Raw genomic sequence first — 16,763 nt, forward strand, 5'->3', positions numbered from 1 at the left:
AAAGAACCTTACAGGTCAAATTCAACTATGAAGACTACAGGTAATTTCTACCAGCAGTGAATTACAGTGAAGTGTTCAACCATTAACACTGAAGGAGACTTGGATCTAATTGAGGTTTAACTATAACATTACCTACAGACATCAAGAGCAATTTCTGAAAAGATGCATGGAGTATAATAAAAACATGCATAGAAACATGATAGAAACAAAGTATCATCTTAAGATGAAGGAACCAGTATGGGTAAGCTCCTGCAAGAGATTAAGGTTTTGCAAAGATATACCATCTGAAAATAACCTAGAAATAGGACATGTTTGTACCTAAGGATATAATTACCTTTGCCACATAATCAGTTCTAGCAATTTTTATACACATGCAATGTAAATTCCTGGTGTAGTCAAGCAGAATAACAAAGGATCGATATTATCCTTTTCTGCTCTCATAGGCCAGTTGTAAGCAATTGTTTTTCAAAACCAGAGTTAGATTTCTGAGCTTAAAGTGCACGTTGCTTTGACAAGTGACTGTGCAAATGCTATCTTGGAGTTTTACTTCTTAATGATTTCTAAATCAAATTTGTCATTTTCAACTTAAACATCGAGTTACACCTGGATAATTCACCAAGTCATGGCATATGCTTTTTTTTTCCTCTTTGCTGTACTCTCCGTGGTGCTCATGAAACATTTCAGAATTAATGAAAAGGAATATCAAAACTACTTTCAAGGACAAAGTAGAATTCCTGTTATTGTGTATATTCTGTATGGGCCTGAAGGGCTAACAGAATAGCAGAAAAATAAAATCCTTTGTAGGAAAGATTTTTTTTATTATTATTATTTTAATATCTTTTCAGTTAAACGGTTATTTTCTGCTTAATCTTATATGTGGATGATTTTATTGTTTGCATGTGACATTGCAATCAATATGATAGCACTGATCTTATAGTGTAGGATAGGAAGAAACCTATGTATAATAGAAAAAAATATGAGAAGTACATAGTGAAGTAGGTACATAAAACGTGAAGGATGCAGACAATAAAATGTAGTCCAAGGCAAGTCCAAGTCAAGCTCTCAGTCATATATGTCACCTCTCCAACCAATCTTCTATTGGTGTTAGAAGCTCCACTATCATAAAATCTTGATCTTAAATGTCCAAATACTATTTCCTGTTCACTGATAAAGATAATATTTAACTATATTAGTAAGCTGATCAGCAAACTGTTTAGAAATATGAAGTTGCCTCAGACACTTCTGTATCAGATTTCTGGACTAAAAGTTTAAGTACAGACCATTCTATAGGGAAAAAAAAAAAAATATATATATATATAAATCTAGGCTGAGTGAAAGAAAGTTTTGGATGGAGAGGTTCAAATAGGGTATTTTAATTTCATCTGGTATCTTTTTGCTATGGGGGAAAAGAGCTATCAAAAGTATTTATAGAAGAGCCTGAAGCCCCCACATATGTAGTTTAGGGGGAAAGAGAATAATATGAATTATTCAGTAAGAAATGAATAGTTTAAGTAAGAAGAGAACATTTCAACCTGTTCTGAAAATAAAAACTGTGGGAGCCTCTCATAAATGAACTGTGAGCAAATTTATCATGGGCAAAAGAGGATACTACTTATGTAGTCAGAAGCCATTTTGTAGAATTCAATGCCATATAAAAGAATTGAGATAAACAGCGAATTTGTATGAAAAGGTGATATAGTAGTATACAGCAGCAAGTTTAACACAAAACAGCTTGTCACAATAAATAAATAAATAGAAATAAAAAAATAAGGCAGAAGCCATCAATAGCTTTTGCTCATAATCTTATGAGGGTGAAATGATAGGAAATAATATTTCCCCATTAGAAAAGTTGGATGCAGTAAAAGCTTGGCAAGACTGCTAAAATGCACACTATACCAGTATATTGTTTTGACTGAAAAATAAGATAAAACTTGGTGTCTATTGACAATAAGAGCCCAACTACAATATGCATCTCCTCAATTACTTCTTTTTATAGTGTTGTTTTTTAAGTAACTATAAGTGTTGTGGTTTCTTTTTTCTTTTTCTTTTATTTATTTATTTATATATTTTCAGAAGAAAAGACACATCTGCTAAACAAAAGCTCCAAGTGGAGGCCTTCTAGTCAAAAAATATTTTCAATTAATTTTCCTCTATCTGATCAATAATATTATTTTATTAAATTTACCATTGCAAACCTGGCACTTCTGTGCTTTCGAGGTATGTTTGCTTTTTAACTTCCAGAGTTGGAGTTTTAACAGATTGTTGTTTCTCCCATTTTCCATGAAGAACTTGCTGTCTTCTGTTGTAAAGCGGATTCTGCCCTTTCTAATATTTCAGTTTGTTCTTGCATTCAGACTGTTGCATTCATAAAAACTGCATGTTGATTTCACAAGGGACTACAGTTTTATTGCTCTATCAGTTCTGTACCCATTTTTAAGTACATTTTTGTACCAGAGGGAGACAGGAAAGAATACTATTAATGACCTGGTCAGTTTTTCCATTTCCAGATTTCTATTTATGTATTTATCAATTTTTCAGATATCACCTGCTCCACATAGGTTTTTTTTCCCACTGGTAGAAGAATTTCATCAAAACCTAAACAAACAAACAAACAAACAAAAAACCCTAAATCTTCAACCGAATTCTCAGTCAGAAAGAGTGGGAGACAATCATAGCATTAGCAGCCAAAGAGAGGGCCACAACTGTCCTTGATTGCTCCACTTCCTCTCCTCTTTGACATGCAAAGAAAGACATTCTTACGACATGAAGAAATTGAGACTAGCTGAGAAACAATTTGACAGGAGATTAAGAAAATGAGGTACTCCAGTGGTACAAAGAATCAGGCCAGCTAAGGAAGAGTCATACATTGGAAAGAGGAATCATTATCCTTGGGATCTCTTTTTCTGGAAATGTTCAACTTTGGCAAACCATAAGGTGACTTTATCGCTGACCTACAATATGGCCATGTTTATTTTGGAAAGTAACTGCCAAATTCTGTGAGCAGGACATAACTGTGATAAGACCTTAGCCCTCAAAGACTAACAAATACTGCATTTTTGTACTGAAAACCAAAAGCTGTACATTATTTCCCTTGCACAACGAGACATTCATGGGGTTATCAATCTTTAACTAAAACAGGCATTCACTCTCATTTCTTATCCTATACTGATAGCTACTCTCTAGAAAGATCATGGTAGATTCAGACATGTATAGCATGCTTTGCTAAATCAGCAAGCAGATGGTTTCATCAAACACCTCAGCAGTCATGAGACACAGCAGAAGTTTCTCTGATTTTGAAGGATCTACTTACAAGAAAGGGTACTCTACCTTACTTATCACAAGTTTTTTGTTTGTTTGTTTGTTTGTTTGTTTGTTTTGGAGGGAGCTGTTTGTCAGCTGTCCTACAGATGTTGTTCCTCCTTGTTGAAATGTTTAAATCTTTATTTATTGAGCTAAAGAGGAAGGACAAGAATAACTTGACTGTTTGGTAGTTAGGGTAGCAGCTTGGTGGGCACTTGGTAACCAACTGAGATCAACCCACCACACCTGGAAAAATTGAGATTTCTATTTCAGTCCCTACTTTAAAGGATATTGATGTATTTCATGACAGCGGATAAAATTCTGGTGCTATTTAAAACACTGGAATTTACAATTCAACTACAAATTTGCTGTGTATTCACAATTCTGTTTGCTTTCTAAAATTTAAATAAATATAAACAATGATGCCAGGACCAGAGCTGCTTCAGAAACTCCTTAGAATATAGGCACAGATATGCTTACTGATACCATAGAATGCAAGTGGAAACCTTACAAAGCGTCTACATCAGAATCAAAGCTCTCACATAGACAGAAGTGATTTACAAAAATTTAAAATTTTCTGATAGCAGTGATCCCTAGAATCTTGATATTTATTTATTTTTTAATGAATCGACCTGATTACTTCTTTCATTTGTGATCTGCTTTTATGATCAGCCCTACCTGATTTGATTAAAATATTTTGGTAGGAAACCACAGGTCTTGTTTGCTGCTACCAGCTGTTCATTACTACCCCTTCCTTAAAAGTTATGACCCCAAGAGCTGAGCTACAGTAACCATATGACAGGTCCTTCAGTAAAAATTCAGAGAGCTTCAGAACACTGAAGTTTATTACCATTAGCACAGAAATTAATTATCATTTACTACGGCTTAGATGGGTGAGACCCAAACAATTACCCAAATATTTGTTGATTCTGCTGGGGTACTTACTTGGCCTCTTCATTGGGTTGCAACATTCCTCATTGTCTAGCTTTGGTCTCCTGTTTAAAAGTCCAGACTTTAAATGTTGCTATGGCCCTTCCTATAAAGTTGTTTCTTCTCTACTATACTGATTATTAGTAAGTAATGCCTTAAATAAATTCAAAACTAAGAAAAAACTCTCATGCAACTTCAATGTGTTTTGCTAATACACAAGAATATGCTAGAAAACTGTTATCTAATACCACCTCCCACTATATTAGCAATCATATTGTATGTGACGACACATGCTCCTGAAGAAATCATGGGCATGCTGCAGGTGAGGGAAAGAAACTTTGTTGTGTAAGCAGTGAAATTTCATGTTGCTGTAAACCATTCCAGACTGGGGAAACAATCCCCACCCACACTCATTAACAGAGGATCAAAATGATATCTAGCCCCACCTTTGGCATGCTGTATTGAGCCCTGATTTTGCACTCCCATCTGTTCTTCAGAACTGCCAGTTCATCTGGCAGCCAATCATATTAGACATTTTTAAACTGTGAGAGGAGTTATCTGGAGCTCCTAACAAAGTGCTCCTGTCATTTACCATCAATTTTCCTATTATCATTGACAGCAAGACCAACCCATGGCCAATAACCATTTGCACTTCCAGCTGACAGAGGAAGTTTCCTCCCCCCTAAAACTTCATCTAAGCTAAACCACAAATCTTGTTCAACTGAACTATACCAGCTGAGAATTCACTCACCTCTCAACAGCAAGAACAACAACAACAACAACAACAAAGGAGAGAGAAACTACTTGTTGTTCTTGAAAAGATAACTAAAGCAAGTTTTATTATATAAAATAAATTTAGGATTTTCTAACTAGATTAAAAATTGGAAACTGTAAATTACTATGAGTTGGAGGAAGCGAATTCCAGCAGCAAAATACCTACTTAGACTGCTGTTTTGTAAAAGGGCATTGACTTCCTTTTTGTTTTTTTTTCATCCAACCACTCATAGTGCCCTTCAAAAATCTAGTCCATTGTTAGCAAGACTGCTGCTTCAAGAAGTCACGTATTAAAGTTTGTGCCTGTCTTACCAAAATTAATATGAATATTATTCCTTAAAGCACTAGGGCTGAGACTGAAATACTATTTCTGCAGGATATCTTCTTGAAATCAGTGGACAAGTCATTTTGCCTGTACTAGATATTTTCATGCCTGTGAAGGGGCATAAGGCTAGATCATTACTCATTGAAAGACTTGCTTAGGGATCTGGATAGATTTGAGGAGGTGATCGTATGCTCCTTTTAAGGCTGTCACACATACAATGATACTTTCATGTGGGTAGGAAACATCTATGCTATACTGTAGTCACAGCTTCTGCCTTGCTTTGTGTGAAATGGGAGACTAATACTGATGATTTCTGTAAAGTGCTTTGAAATCTGTTGATGAAAAGGTTGATGAGATAGGAAAATGCTCTGTGGATAGCAAAGGTAATTTACTGTGGGCTTAATAATTTGTTTACACTGGAAGGTTAGTAGGATAATGGTGATTGTTACTTAACATGATGCCTGTATCTATACCAGTAAACGTGCCAGGATATTCATAAGCTCTGAGACCAACTGGCAGGAATAGCCTGCACCTATGCTAGTAAACTATATGGCCATACAGAATGATGTGGCGGCACTCAAACTCCCTGCTGGTATATGTGGAACACTGTCTGTGAATACCTGAGTTGACACAAGCCCCTCAGGGCCCAGTGATGCCCCCCATGCACTGTTTAATTTACTTATATACAGCTAACCTCTGAGTCCAAAAATGCTGCAGGAACCCTTAAAATAACTTTTCTGAATTGACATTTAAATACTCTCAAATGGAACACTCAAGTTTAGTGATCACTTGAAAACCTTGAATATTATTTCCATATCTCTAATGACTGTTTTTTCTGCTAATGAGCCCAGATTCTGAGGAAGTCCAAGTTTTTCTGAGGATGTTTAAAGACAAGTAGACCTGGTTAAATGTGGTTGGACAGAGTGCCAAATAGATATTTTGCTATAACATCACACCTTTCCACATCAGTGTGGAATATTTTTGCCTGTGTTTGATAATATTTATTCTGCATGATATCCTACAGCCTATGACTCTTTTACAATTTTCTTTGATTCATTTTCTCCTATAGCATTAAGGACTGAACAACATAGATATTACTTCATGGCATGTTGAAAACAGGCTTGTATTATTTTTTTCTGTCTACAGTTCTTATTTCACTATCACTGATATTTTTCCTAAATACAATAGTGTTTAACTTGAAAAGTTAATAAAACATTGTGCAAAATCTCCCAGAACAAAAAAAAAAAAAAAAAAAAAAGGTCTACTAATTATTATTCAGCTTTCATTTATGTAGCATTACCTTCTCAAAGAAAATATTAGTTCCAATGCTAGACAGAATCAGCAGTTTCTTATGGCACAATATTTGTTCTTTGTATAGCTCCAGGTCAGGGAAAAAGGAAAAGTATCTTTAATTTCCTTTGCTTTTGAAGTTAGCCAAAGACCATTTAAATTATTAGTTTAATGTGAAAGAGTGGTACCCAGAGTATCAGTGGAGATGGACTGTGGAGTTTCTTATTTAACTAATTAAATATTATATTTCATGACAGTTCTCACATAATATAGTCTGAGCACTTCTCAAACAACAGGAGGTGCCGATGTTTACAGGTTTGAGGAATGACAGAAATAGGAACAGTTAATGTTGTTTGAAGGCCTCTACCTCTCCAGATTGGAAGGCACAAAGAAGAAGAGAAACCAGGAGTAGACAACGAAACAAAAGGAACTTCCCTGGAAAGCCAAATTCACAGTCTATGGTTGCATCTATACCAAAGGCAGCTGCTGATTCACATCTCCAGTATCATAGGCCTCCTGAGTTGCTCTGCTAGCCAGGAATCAAACATCTGTCAAAGTTGCTGGCAAATGTCTCCCCTTGTTCCACAAGTGTGTCCTTGTAAGACAAGATAGTTTGGATCAGTTACCTGTTGCAAGTTACCCGAGGATGGTACACCAACCAGTAATGCTCCTCTGTTAGAAGTCTAGGCTCAACCACCATCCCGCTTTCCCCATCCATTTGTGGACTGTTCCTTGGCTGGCTCTTTTTACTCCTTCCTCCAACCAGAAGAAAATCAGTGGCTCTAATATTTACAGTGAAAAGGGGGTAAGAACATACTTTCTCATGTATTTTTTCCAAAGAAAATGTGTAGGGGCAGGAGAATGGGAGAGATGGAGTGGTATTGTACATAAGGAAATCTCCTACTAGCCAGTCAAAGTAGTACTTTCATTGTTATTGAAACCTCATTTTAGTTGTTGCAGACAAATTTTTCTTGCCTTGGTCTCTTGAATCTATGAGGTCAATGAAAGACTTTCTGTGACTAAGAAGAGCCTTCCTTGCTTCTGTGAATAGTAGTAAATGAAAAAGTAAGAGCAATCTACAGAACAGTTGAAGAATATTGCACTCACTGTGATTAACCATTGTTTCTCAGTCAGGTTTCCATCTATACTAAATGCAGCCAGAACAAATGAAGGGGAACATTTAGATCAGGATCAGATAATATCTGAGTTCTGATTGAACAAAACTGTATGCTTCACATTTCCTTCTGTATCCTAGTATTGCACAGAACAAAATCTGGGATGGCACAGAAAAAAAAGAAACCATTCAGAATGCAGCAATCAGGCTCACTTTCAAATGCATAATATGAATGATATTGAGGTGAATACCCACAAGGAAACTTGAATAACCTAGTTCTGGCATTTAGATATTTACTGATTCCAAAATGTCTTTGTGAAAACTGCAATTTAAAGAGCATAGAAGTTTAATTCAGTATTCCCTGAAATACAAAAGAACAGAAGTATGGTGTCATTTGACTGATTTATTCTTCTTTCTTCAAGAGCACCTGCATTTTATTCTCTTGAATAAAAGAGAATTGTACCTTGTATCTTTCAGAGTAGCAGGCTGGGAAGCTAACCAGGTATTGTCAATGCAGCATCACCTTGCAGCTGGGAACAGACTTGATGAGCTGATTCCTGGTGACACAGCTTTTAAAATACAGGTAATGTAAATGGAGAATCTATGCAGTTGTCAATAGTTTTGGAAAGCTTATTTGTCATCACCCCAAAGTTGAGAAGCAAAGTAGATAAAGTTTTCTCATTTTTGGATGGCATTTTGCAGCAGATAATGTGAGCTTGTTGGACTAAGACTACAAGCAGTTGATGCTGTATATGGTGAGGTGGTGAGAGGTTTAACGCTCCTCCAGCTCCAGCCCTACCTCCAGTTCCAGCTCCAGATCAGAACAGGATTAAAATTCAGCAGCATGCAATCTCAGTGGTTTGTTTCAAAATATTTAGGTTTTTTGCAATGAATATATCACGTGTGCTTGGAGTTATCAAGGCCTACAACACAGTTAATCATTCATTACATACATTTTATGAAAATCAGAGCCCAATTCATGATATTTTGTAAATGGTGTAAAGAAGTAATGGCAAATTGTTTCTAATGGTCTTCCTGACCTTGCCTCGCTCTGAGCTGGGATAAACTGACATGAAGATCTGTGTTCCTACATGTTTCATTAAAAAAAAGATTTTCAAATGCAAAATTAATTGCTGTGTCACTCTTTCTTGATAGCTAAACTATGTTGAAATCGAATACAGATGATGCTGTTTGTCCTTGAGATGTGACAGCTTCTTCAGCTTAAAGTAACTTCATGGCTTCTCTAAAGTATACCTGAAAATATATTTGATTTAAATTACTTTAGAATCATGGGTCACAAAGTGCACTTCAATGCCTTCTTCACTCAGATGCATCATCTGATTAGTTACAGACAAGATTTCTGTGAGGAGGCCTGATACCTCATCTATAAAGCAGGAAGATGCTTCTATAAGGGCTCTTATGAATTACAGGCCTAAACTATAACCAAATACAGGAAAAACTTTCTCAGTGTTCAAAGATGTTTAGATCAAAGTGTTACTTTCTCACCATTTCTATCTAATCAAGCTTCACTCATAAGGTGACAAAAACTCTATCATCACAAAATCTTATGATACATTTTCCTTCTGCAATTCAGGCCTCCTGTACAAGGACTTACATTAGAAAATTACTTTCCTTTGTCTGCATATGAAGACATTACTGAATGCTTTGCTTTGAACATATATATATATTTTTTTTTTTTTCTGTTTTGTTTGAATTCTGTCAGTTCTCCATGGATTTTTTTTTCCAGAGTAAAATCTGTAAGAACGCAAGTGGAATGGGAGCTATTAAGCAACGTACTGACCCTTCTTGTATTCCTCCCTGTAAAATGTTAGTCATAGTCTTTGAGTACAAAAGATTTGTATGCGCACACTAGCTATTATCTGAAATAAATAAACCATTTCCACTAGGTTTATGTATTCCATGGGGCTTTTTTCTGTTCTTAGATCTTATGCTCCTCTGATGTTCTTTCTTTATTCACAACTTCAGTAAACCTACAGGTAAGCAAGCACTTTAATTCTTCATTCAAACAGACCAAAGCATAAAGATATGACTAGCTTATTTGTATTCATTTTTCTATGAACATTTGAAGTCACATCTTTAAATGAAAATGAATAGGTGAATAGTCAGTTGCAGCTCCAGATAAGCTGACCTCTGGATCTTCTTATATAATTTGTTCTCAAGGATGCTTTGTGCTCCTTGAAGAACCAAGCAGCCTCCAAGTGCAAGTTAAATGGAGTCAGTCAACCACTTTCTGCCGGATGTCTGCCTCACCTTCTTGCATCTTAAATTCTTAATCACTTTTTTTTTTTTCTTTTTCCCCCTCTCTACTGGCCACTTTTCTCCTGCCATGTATGCCCAATTCTTCATTCTCTTTGCAGTTCCTCATTACTCCTTTCTACTCCTTTGCTTGATGCTTCTGAAGCTAGACAATGACTCGTCCCCTTTCTTCTTTTTTTTTTTTTTTTTTTCTTTCAGAGTCATTATTCTAATGATGGTGAACCTGAACATTATTCAGGCACTGAAAATTGCACATTTTCATAGGAAGGAATATTTTTTAATTATGGTAAAAAAGATGAATAAATCCTGGAAGACTTTTTTTTTTTTTTTTTTGTAGCTTGTTTGTTTTGTTTTGTACATGTAAGGAAGAAATTGCACAAGCCAAAAATAGCATGCTCCCAAGACAGCATATTTCAGAAGGTGTCACAGGTGGGTGGGAGATGGAATTATTGTCCTCTGGGAAATGTTTACTGTTTGATATTCGCTTTGCAACAAGCGTATTTCTCTTTGCTGACAGCCAAATGGAAGACCATCCTTTGTATATATTTGTGGAGCTGGTGGGGCATGGTGATAAGGCAGGAGATTAATTAATTATCCTGTGAAAAAGTATTTGGAGCACCACAGTGCACTGATTCCAGATGCTCCAAACACTTTCTCTGGGCTCTATCTCTTAGCAAAGTAACCAAGCACTGCTTAATTTGCATAGAGTGCACAGCTCTCTTTTCCACAAGTCAGGAGAGAAAGGCAAAGAACACAACACTCCTGGAACAATTAGTAGTGGCTTTTAAGAAACAAGGAAGGTCCACAATTGCTTCTACACCAAGCAGCTGCAGTTAGGATGGGAACCCTAATTCTTTAATATGCTCTGCTCCAAATCACTTCCATCATGTCTTGTATGTCAGAATTAATGCTCACTTCTCTACAGCATTTGTGAGCAACAGAAGTTCAGCCTGCGCTCTGGGATCCCAGCCCATAAGAACACCACTGAGCTTATCTAAGGGTTTCTCTATCTCTCTTATGCTTCTTTTAAAGCTTTGACCCTAAGTACAAAACAAATCAACACAGGCACTGAAGACAAAAAATATTCTTACAGCACTGAAAGCTGTTAAGTGTCTATATAATAAATATCAAAGCCCCAATCTTAAATATTTTGCTACTGTCATTACAAAAGCCAGTTGCAAGAGTACCTTTCATTCATTATATAAGATTCCCCAATCGCTACTTGTTGGAAAAATGTGTTCAAGAGTTATTTCTATGGGACTAACCCACTCATTTAACTTTCCATAAAATAACTGGAAAAACAGGTCTAATTGACAAAAATCATTTTAAACCAAGTGGTTAGTTTATGAAGGTTATTCCTTTTCTCCTTATCCATCTTTTTTCTTTTCAAAGACAGTGTGTGGAAAGAATACAAAACTTTTGTGGTTCATATAAGTTTGACTTTTTTTTTTTTTTCCCTCTGAGTCACAAAGTGATTCATCATGGAAATTAAAAGCAAAGATGAAACTCTGGAGCACTATAGGAGGTGTAGTCTACCTAGAAAGCAGTGCTTCTGAGTCAATACTGGAACAGAGGAATCCTAGAACTAAAATTTCCGTGAGACATTGCAAATAGTACTATAGCTATAATGTACTGACCTATGTTCATTTCTCAGGGAGGTGGAAGGAAAAGAAGGAGAGTACAGTATGCTACAAAGTATACTGTAATACTTTGGAGAAATGTAAGCAGAGAAAGAACCATGGGGCAGGAAGATGAAAACATCATTAATGTACAAACAAAGCATGATTCATCAGAGCTAAGGAGGAACATACATAGTTTCTCTAACATAATGGCTGCTCTCCTGCTAACCCTACTTGTTGATATACCTCCTGCCACTTCAGAAGTTAACTAATTTGAAAGGTTGATGAAAGTAACAGTGGAGACAGACAAATGACACGTGGTTTGACAAATCAGCATGACCTTCTAAAAGCCATAACAGGCATAATGGAGAAAGGGAAAAAAAAAAAAAAGGAAAGGAAAGGGAAGGAAAGGGAAAGGGAAAGGGAAAGGGAAAGGGAAAGGGAAAGGGAAAGGGAAAGGGAAAGGGAAAGGGAAAGGGAAAGGGAAAGGGAAAGGGAAAGGGAAAGGGAAAGGGAAAGGGAAAGGGAAAGGGAAAGGGAAAGGGAAAGGGAAAGGCAAGGCAGGCAAGGCAAGGCAGGCAAGGCAAGGCAAGGCAAGAAAGGCAAGGCAAGGCAAGGCAAGGCAAGGCAAGGCAAAAGGCAAGGCAAAAGGCAAGGCAAAAGGCAAGGCAAAAGGGAAGGCGGCAAAAGGGAAGGCGGCAAAAGGGAAGGCGGCAAAAGGGAAGGAGGCAAAAGGGAAGGAGGCAAAAGGGAAGGAGGCAAAAGGGAAGGAGGCAAAAGGGAAGGAGGCAAAAGGGAAGGAGGCAAAAGGGAAGGAAAAAGGGAAGGAAAAAATCGAAGGGAAGGAAAAAATCGAAGGGAAGGAAAAAAAGGGAAGGGAAGGAAAAAAAGGGAAGGGAAGGAGAAAGGAAAAAGGGAAGGAAAAAGGGAAGGAAAAAGGAGAAAGGGAAGGGAATGAAAGAAGGGAGGGGAGGGGAGGGGAGGCGAGGCGAGGCAAGGCGAGGCGAGGCGAGGCGAGGCGAGGCGAGGCAAGGCAAGGCAAGGCAAGGCAAGGCAAGGCAAGGCAAGGAAAGGAAAGGAAAGGAAAAGAGGAAAAAAAAGGGGGGGGGGGGCGGGAAGGTTAAGCCCAGTACAAAAATAGTTAACAAATAATAAATTCCACTGTTTTAATTCCAATTTGAATCACTGGTGTTTTTCTCCAAAATGACAACTTTTTTTTTTTTTTTTTTAATAAAAAATTAAGGCCAAGATTCAGGCAATCTGTTTATTCCAGAAGATGTGAGTTTATGAAAAGCACCAAGTGCTGAAATATATATATTAAAAAAAAAGATTTGGCAGAGGTAATGGGCAAAACTCCAGTAAAAGATGAGGAAAATGCAAGAAAAGTTTTATATCATTAATGTTAATGAATCCCAGATCTTCTATTCTGAAGCTGTTTAATGTGCTTATTTTGTTTTGTTTTGTTTTGTTTTCTTGGAGGAAGGCTTGGTTAACCTAGGGGTCTTAGGTAAAGACAATTTTTAATATTTTTTTTCCTGTATTAAAGAGTTTTTGGGGTGGAACAGGTAAAAGATGCAAAGGATACTGTAAAATTTTGTTAGTAATTGAAAGGCAAAGTGACCAAGTGTGTCTGTCATATACAGTTTACAGAGCTAACAGCTTTGTGGGATGTTAGGTACTGGAAGGACATGGAAATTTAGCCATAGCAAGGGAGCTAGAGTGAGTGCTCTGCTAAGTCAGCTGCCAATAGAAGGAGCCTGTCCTTTAAGTGTTCATCAGAACTTTTTATTTCAGATTTTCAAGAGCCGTTCATCTTTATTTTGACTGTTCTTTCTTTTCTTCTTCTGGCATTACACCTTCCTTTGTAACATGAACTAAATTATTTACTCCCTAAAAAATAAAATAAAATAAAATAAAATAAAATAAAATAAAATAAAATAAAATAAAATAAAATAAATAAAGTTTGCTAATCTGTGATTTTATGTGTAACAGAAATGAAATCTACAAATCAGATAGTTCAATGACAGGTGTATATTCTGAATACACAAAAGAATCCTACTTCTTATGCAATTTTCTGATCACTGGAGACCAATTAAATACTGAATAATATTTGATCAAATAAAGCATTTCATCTTTGACCTGCACACAGGGAAAAAAATACTATACAAAGTAGACTGGCAACAAAGGATAAGGATCTAGCTGAGAGTTTAAGGACAAAAAGCACAGAACAGCAAATGTCTTCATGGATAGCTCACCAGAGTCCTTGCTGAATTCTTTTGCATTCTTCTCGCTCAGAAAATAGCAGCAGATGTGTTCACCCTGTGATACTATACTATATCTTTGGAAGATATAAAGAACAGAAAGTCTCAGTAGAAAATGTATTGTTGATGCCCTACAACAGCAGAGCAGAGAGAGTAGGTTGCCTAGGGATAAATGATAAAATTCATGAAGACACCTAAGTGATTTAGAAGTCCAAGTTCAATTTTTTCAAAAGTGAATTAGGCCTGTAAGCCCAAATCCTGAGAGGAACATAGGACTTGATTAAGGATGTGGTAAGCTCAATGATGCAACAATTATATTGCTACTAGTACCTGAGTTAGTCAATTTAAAGTTGGCTCACATATCTGTGGATGCAAGAGTACCCTGAAGGCTATTGGCTTAAATGCCTAGTTCATTTCTGAAAATGGGTCTTGGACTCTTAGCTGGCTGAGACCCTTTGGAAACATACATGATACTCCCCAGCCTTGCAAGGCACAAACTGCCTTAAACTACTGTTTACATCACAGGGAACTGAAAGCAGCAGAAGAAAACAGCAAAACACAAGTGTGAGAGTTAACAGAATGAAAAAGAGCCTTTTTGTTTGTTTGTTGCAGTGTTTCAATTTTAGTAAAAAAAAAAAAAAAAGATTTCATCACAGGTATATCTATAAATATAGTGATTATGTATAGTGTTTATATATTTTTATGTCTATACATATTATTCACAGTCCTGAGCAGAAAGGACATGCCATATCAAAACAAGTAGGAAACCAGGCATAGATGCAATGTATCTGTACCAGGAACCTATGCCTACAGTGATTAATGGAGTGAGTAAATACTATATATATAGTATTTAGTCTATAGTATTATAGTATATATTATTATAGTATTATAGTAAATACTATATATACAGTATTGTTCCTTCAAAAAGTTTCCAGTTATCCTAAAGAACTAATTGTAGCTTCATCATCTTTTGTGGTGTATTTTTTCTCAATAAAAACAAGACTCAAAATATGTGTATATTCTCAACAGGTGTCTATTCATAGAATAATAGAATCATAGAATATCCCAAGTTGGAAGGGACCCACAAGGATCATCGAGTCCAACTCCTGGTACCACACATGTCTACCCAAAAATTCAAACCATATAACTAAGAGCATGGTCCAAAGGCTTCTTAAACTCCGACAGGCTTGGTGCCGTGACTACGTCCCTGGGGAGCCTGTTCCAGTGCGCGACAACCCTTTCAGTGAAGAACCTCTTCCTGATATCCAGCCTGAACCTCCCCTGTTGCATCTTGGCTCCATTCCCACGGGTCCTATCACTGGTCACTAAAGAGAACAGATTGGCACCTGCCCCTCCACTCCACCTTGTGAGGAAGCTGTAGGCCGCAATGAGGTCTCCCCTCAGCCTCCTCTTTTCCAGGCTGAACAGGACAAGTGACCTCAGCTGCTCCTCACACATCTTCCCCTCTAGGCTCTTCACCATCTTAGTAGCCCTTCTTTGGACACTCTCCAATAGTTTCACGTCCTTTTTTTACTGTGGTGCCCAGAACTGCACACAGTACTCGAGGTGAGGCCGCACCAGCTCCAAGTAGAGTGGGACAAATATTGTTCAGCTTTGTACACTGGACTCACCAAAGTGATCAGATCAGAGGAACACAGCTGTTGATACAGCAGTAAGCTTATGAGAAAAAGCAAAACCATAGGGTACACTGTGTTTCTCATGCTCTGAATATGTAGGAATTGTCACAGCAAGAATACCTATAGTGTGCTTCAGGAAAGTGGTGGCATCACCGTCCCCAGGGGTGTTCAAGAAAAGGTTGGACCTGGCGCTTAGGGACATGGTTTAGTGGGTAACATTGGTAATAGGGTGATGGTTGGACCAGATGATCTTGGAGTTCTTTTCCAACCTTAATGATTCTATGATTCTATGATTAACCCATAGCAACCATACATAAGGATTATGTTAAGCATTTTTCCTTCTAATTTGTTGCATACTAAATTGTCCTATATCTTGAAGTAACCAGATCTTATATATTGAAAGCATTACTATAATAATATGAGCTTTTGATAATAGAAAGGCAAAGAGTCTTGCAAGAAAGTCAGCTTTGATGTCTTGAAATATATTACCAACCCTTAGCAAATAACAGGCAGGTTCTGAGAAGTATTATGACCTATTTTGTTTTACCTTCTGCCCAGCAAACTTTTGTTCTCAGGTACTCTGTTGTACATGCTCTGCCTGTGAAGTTTTTTCATAAAGATTGAGCAAAATACTTTTTGTTGCACTACTTGGGCACTGTGCAGAGTAATTTTTTTATTTTTTTTTTTTTTCTGGAAATTTAAATAACTTTCTAATATCTGAAGCTGCATTGGCTTATGCGTGAGAGATGCAATCATATATATTTTTTGGAATGACAATTTACTCTACCACATTCTTCAATAATGACTTGTGCTTTGCTTTCACTGAAGAAAAAAAAAGAAAAAAAAGCACACATCTTTGTTTTTTTATATTTCAGTCTAACGTCACTGAGGCTAAATATGTATTTGACTGGGCTCATTTAAGGTGAAAAACCCCTTCAGTATTCACATGATTACTTTTGTCATTTCTTTTTAATCTGTCTTGCAAGGATCTCATATATTAATTTTTCTTTCAGTTAAATGGCACAGGACTGATCGTGCCCTCATTACCCAAACTGTTATTTCTCCCTCTGGCCTCACAAACTGTATTAAATGATGTTTCACTGGGGGAGTCCTGCAATGACATTCTGAGTAATGCCTTAAACGATGGGTCTCAAATTGGATTTAATTTACATTTAATAAGACATGTATTGTATGGCAAATTAATTATAACTGACTGTTGAATGTATTTTTGAGAAT

At 36.8% G+C, this 16,763-nt stretch overlaps 1 long non-coding RNA gene across 1 annotated transcript in view; it reads left to right on the top strand.

Annotated features, from left to right (window-relative positions):
• LOC136790142 (uncharacterized) overlaps positions 1–8,567 on the top strand; it is a 21,600-nt gene extending 13,033 nt beyond the window's left edge. The window contains exons 2-3 of the long non-coding RNA XR_010829542.1: positions 8,211–8,316; positions 8,436–8,567. This is a non-coding gene — a long non-coding RNA (uncharacterized lncRNA). The remainder of the gene's footprint in view (positions 1–8,210; positions 8,317–8,435) is intronic.
• The last annotated feature ends 8,196 nt before the right edge of the window (positions 8,568–16,763 follow it).

This window comes from Anser cygnoides, chromosome 2 (genome assembly GCF_040182565.1).
Source record: "Anser cygnoides isolate HZ-2024a breed goose chromosome 2, Taihu_goose_T2T_genome, whole genome shotgun sequence".
Classification (NCBI taxonomy): Eukaryota; Metazoa; Chordata; class Aves; order Anseriformes; family Anatidae; genus Anser; species Anser cygnoides.